General features: G+C 47.0%; 1 long non-coding RNA gene across 1 annotated transcript in view; it reads left to right on the top strand.

The window, feature by feature from the left end:
- LOC109288001 overlaps window positions 1–5,286 on the top strand; it is a 17,014-nt gene that overhangs the window by 10,509 nt on the left and 1,219 nt on the right. Inside the window, exon 3 of the long non-coding RNA XR_002095044.1 lies at window positions 1,735–1,791. This is a non-coding gene — a long non-coding RNA (uncharacterized LOC109288001). The remainder of the gene's footprint in view (window positions 1–1,734; window positions 1,792–5,286) is intronic.

Genomic DNA, 5,286 nt, shown 5'->3' with positions numbered 1-5,286 from the left:
GGACTGTGTGGTGTATGTGATTGATATGTGTGGTGTGTGTGGGGTATGTGTGGTGTGTGGTATGTGTGGTACGTATATGGTATATATGTGTGTGGGGTCTTTTCACCCAGTTGGGGGATCTTATCTACTTTTTACTCTGAGTTTACAGAACCACAGCCCCTTGTGCTCAGCGAGGTGCAGATGGGTGTGATGCAATCCTTATCATTATATAAGATGTTTAATGATAACCTGGATAATATGTGTGTGTGTGTGTGTGTGTGTGTGTTTGTATGTGTGTATATATATATGTGTGTGTGTGTGTGTGTGTATATATATATATATACACACATATATATATATATATGTATATATATATAGTCCTAAAATGGCTAACAATACCAGAGGTTTTGTTTTGGTCTCGGCATTGGGCATTGAAATTGCAGCAGCTAGCAAGGCCCTGACTATTGGCTACAGAGAGAGAGAGTCTAACAGATCAGAAGCATGGAGATTATCATTAATATTGCAGTCGGAGTCTTTTGTATTAGCCTGGTTTCTGAAAATATCTCTGACAGATGCTGGTAGGCCAATGAGCCTCCCACAGCTGCAGCACTAGACAAATCCAGGAAGCGTTGTTCATTCCCCTTTCACAGTCGTCTGAGTCCTTGTGACATCGCCCACGGTGCCGTTGCTAGGCAGCAGCCGATGTTCTGCAGCAAAGGCTGGGGATGGAGGGGAAAAGCCGAGTGGGGGCTGGGGGCTGGAAAGTGCTGAGCCAGAGTTTCCTCTCCTTGTCAGCCGTGCAGCCTTCATGTTCCAGTAACATAATGAGCCAACAACCCAGCCCCTTAGAAGAGAAAAGGAAACGGTCGGATGCTGTTATTACGCCGAGTGCCTGGAAATGGCTTTATTTCATGGTGGGATTGCTTCGGCTCTGATCTGCTTGGAGGGCATCACAGTGCCTCTCCGAGCTGGTAAATCAAACAGCCCTGAATACCCAAATCCTCCAAGCGTCTGAAAGAACATGGGTTTTGCTCTCATTGAACCTGCTGTGCCTCTTCTGTCCCCATGCCGTTTGGTCCAAAGGGACATACCCACCACCATCGCCGCAAAGAAACCTGCTGCATTGGTCACCCAGACGCCAATGCGACAGGGCGCTGAGTACCGAATAGGTCTGTACCATATAGGTGGCCCAAACTAATATTCCTTACACCAGCCATCCCTCCCAACTCCTTCCCATCTGACTGCATAGACGTGGGTGGAGAGCTAGGGGCAAAGATGCCTCCCAAAAGGGTGCAAGGCAAAAGTCAGGCATCCTTTATTTTGCTAGCCATCAAAGCCATTTTTAAATTGCAGGTCACATTTCCCAGTAGAAGCAGACGCCTAACAGAAATGTTTCTGTTCTTGGTGTGAGAGAAGGAAATGGAGCTGCTTAGTGTAATGGTTTTACTCACATCACACGACTAAGACGACTAGGGTGATTTCCAAGTTGGTCACCCTTGTTAAATTCAGGTTGGACCTCTCGGTTTCAAGTGGCGCCAGCAAGGTACCTGTGCGCCTTGAAGAATCAGGGCGGTGGGGAGACACCGGGGTTGATTTTGGGTTGGCTGGGGAAGACCGAGCACCGTGGGTAGTGTAAGCGACTCCCTGACATACTCTGGATCCTCGGACACTTTTACATAATCAGTCCACGAGTGCAGGCGAGAGCTGCTTTGCACTCTGCAGCCACACCGGCCGTTCATTTTCTTGTCTCTGCAGATCTGCAATCCCTGAACAGACTGCATCACCCACCGTGGGGGAGCACGGGAGGATGAGGTGGGTCTGTGTATGAACATGCAGGAGTAGTCCCTAAGGAGACAGCTGTTGGGAGAAAATGCTTTCTCATGCCATAGTGAGGTAAAATGTTGCTGAAAGCTGTAGTCAGCCTCATGTTCGGCTGCAAGATCCTTCCCCACGCCTGCCAGCCACAGCCTGGATGCTGCGGGGCATCCTCACACTGGCCAATATCTTCAGTGCTTTGCCGCCTCTCCAATATTTCCATTAGCGTAAGCACATGTGTCTGAGAGGGTGCTTGCCCCAGGGTACACAACTCACTTGGACGTGGCTATTTTCAAGGGCTACATGGCAGGCAAGAACCTGATCCAGAAAGGACATGATAAGCGTGTAAGCTATATCTGCCACAGGCAGACATCAGCAGATGGGCCATCCTGGACAATGACATTAGATGCCCTCACCACTAAGGGCTCCTCTATTCCAGCTTAGCACTTTGCACTTCAGCATGGTTCTCCTAGCATACACCATCTGCTTGAACTAGCATTGACAAGGCAACTAAATAGAAGTATGCTGTAGACTTCTGCTAGCCCCACACCTTTTGAAATTCACACCCAACCTAAACCAGCCAGGCAACGTAACGATGGATTTTTCACCACCTTTCCTGAGGTCTGGATCATCTCAGAGGTATAGGATGGGTGAGATTCACCAAGCTGCAAACTGTGCTTTCCACTTTTCACTAGCACAGCTGCTTACCCCAACTGCGACGCAGTGGAGAACTGAGCCTGTTTAATTCTGCACAACCTTAAAGTTTGCACAGGCCTAGGGAAGTATTTTAGCTTAGACCACAGAATGCAAGTGTACACTTTATGCCTTTTGAAATGGTTTACAGATATTTTAAACAAATTAGCTCTTGAAACTCTCCTTCTCCCCTCACCAGCTAGTAATGAGTCACAAATCTTGAGCAGTGAATCAGGGACATCTATAGAAAGTTTGTGATGAGCTGCTCTGAGATGTATCAACAAGTAGATATACCTAACTATGACAAGCAATGGACTACTTTTATTATGCATGGAAAATAGGGGTGTGCAAAATGGGCCCTATTTGATTCAAATTTGGATTTGGCCTGAATCAGGGACAGTGATTTAATCTGTTGATTCGGATGACTGTCCCCAATTCAATTCAGCCAAATCCGAATCTGAAGATTCGATGCTGATTCAGAGAATCAGCGATTTGACCGTAGGCACAGCTTTAAATGTTTTTTCTATATACCTCGAGGTACCAAGCACAGCTGGTGGATGCTGGGATGGATGGAGCATCCCACAGGAGTGTGGGGGTGGGGAAGGGGGCTGGATGATCAGGGGTGAACCTGGAAGTGGACTGAAAGTGCTTCTGACCCACTTCCAGGCCTGCTGCTGAGCATACTGGGGAGCCCCCGCACTTCTGTGGGACGCTCCATATGCCCCAGCATTGCAGCATTCACAAGCCACCTGCTACCTACAGGTATGTAGAAAAAACATTTAAAGCCGTGGCTATGTCTGAAACGCCAAATCTTCCCAAATCTCTCTGAATCAATTTGGAGGGTTCCAATTCAATTTGGAGAGATTAAAGGGTCCTCTGATTTGATTTGGAGATTCGGCCAGGCCGAATCTCCGCCAAATCAAATCAGCGACCAAAACTTTGCACAGCCCTAATGGAAAACCATCACTATCAGTGCCATCAAACTGCCCTGCTATTTTGCTTTCTCTAACATAACCTTAGCTCAACAGGGGATCTCATGGCATTGCTACATGGACGTCCCATGTGGAATCCATGTTACAGTCTCCTCAAGGAGCCCAGGCATTGGCAGGACATCTCATGCCATTGTCAGCCAATTTCTGATGTTTGCAAAACTGAAACCTGCCTTAAAACAAAGGAACAACCCTAAGTCCTTTTCTTTGGAAAGAGGAGGAGAACATAAATTCCATTAATGACTATATGGGTAACGTGCATTTACATTAATAGGTGGGGCAGCCAGATATCTGGGACTAAGGTCTTGTCTCTGACGCACATCCATGGCTCCTCCTAAAGGCTCAAATGGACTTCCAAGAATTTCTTGATGGTAGGGGTTTTCTGCTTTAAGTGGAGGCTTATTTTCCATAAGGTATTCATAAGCCTTTATGCTATTCCCATTGCTCTCTCATGAACAGCAGAGGTATGTTGAAAGGCATATTTGTCATGCTCCAGCCAATTTCTTGGGGAAACAGGGAAACAGTCATAGGTCAGGTTTGTTATCTAATTTATATGTCAGGGCCTGGAGGAATGAGTCAACAGCATTATTGCATTTTCAGACAGAAGCTTGATATCCCTGGTATGTTGAGCCCTAGGAGTTCCTCACTCTTGCAATTATTCTCACTCCTCCCTGCTTGGCTAGTGTTGGAGAGAGTCACACTGAGACATTACAACCAGCATGGAGAGCCAGGGTCTCTTGTGAACTTGAGTCTCTTTAAATTGGCTCTTTTACACAGAAGCTATTGATCTCAGGTGAAAAGAACACAGGAAAGCATGCTCTCAAAGAGAGAAGGTCATAGCCGGGATTGCTTGGGACCGGATGGGCTGTGTCCAATGCCCTAGCTGCCTGCACTGAGGGGTTTCCACTATTCGGTAAGGACCACATGTTGAAAAGGGGAGCCTGTGAGGATGTGTAGGTTTGACCTATATCATCCATACTTTACCTGACCTGTACTGCCCCAAACCTTCCTGGTCTCGTTAAAGTCCGTATGAATTGTGCTATTTTCTTCAATGACAACTGGGATCCCAAAGGACCCCAGTGTAATTCCCAGAACAACAGTCAAATGTTTGCCTAGCGGTCCAGCCAGTTATTCTCACTGTGGAGGAAAACAATAGCCGATAGTGTTCCAGATAGCACTGCAAAGTCTTACGCTGCCGTGCCTGGAAAGCATATGCGGCGACGTACATGTGTTTATGTGCAGCGACACACGTGCAGCCGAAGATGGACAGAAAAATGTGCTTGATGAAAGCAGTATCTGTAACAAAAACAGTAGACTGTGCAACCCCCTCAGCTCCATTGGATCCACTTAAAAACACATCCTGTGTAACCCAGGTGCAATAGCGTGGGTGCCAAAGCGGTTCCCCCGAGAGGGAGCCCATAAGGGTGAGTGGGGGACAGGGGGTGGTGTTTGTGCAGATCAGCAAAGCATTTGGATGCTTTCATTTCACAAAAGAGGTTTGTCTGGGGATTTACAGAAGTCTGTTTCCAGGGTTTATGGAGGTGACTGAGGTTATAACATTCATCCTTGCAGCCTTGTGTCTGTGTGAGGCATGGTGCACACGATCCTTCTAAGCTCCTTTGCCCTTCCTCCACTGCAGATGCATTATATTTTACTTTATAATGAGCTTCACTGGAAGGCAATGCATTTGCAGAGTGTCAGCTGACTTGGAAAAACAAAACACAACACTTGGCTCGCAAACAGGAAGCAAAAAGCTGAACTGAAATGAAAGATGTTTAACAAGGCGCTGGTTTACTACAGTCTAGCAGAG

This window comes from Gavialis gangeticus, unplaced genomic scaffold (assembly GCF_001723915.1).
Source record: "Gavialis gangeticus isolate Ggan-Ray unplaced genomic scaffold, GavGan_comp1, whole genome shotgun sequence".
Lineage (NCBI taxonomy): Eukaryota > Metazoa > Chordata > Crocodylia > Gavialidae > Gavialis > Gavialis gangeticus.
Note: the sequence above shows the minus strand (reverse complement) of the source record. Positions and strands in the feature narration are given on the sequence as shown.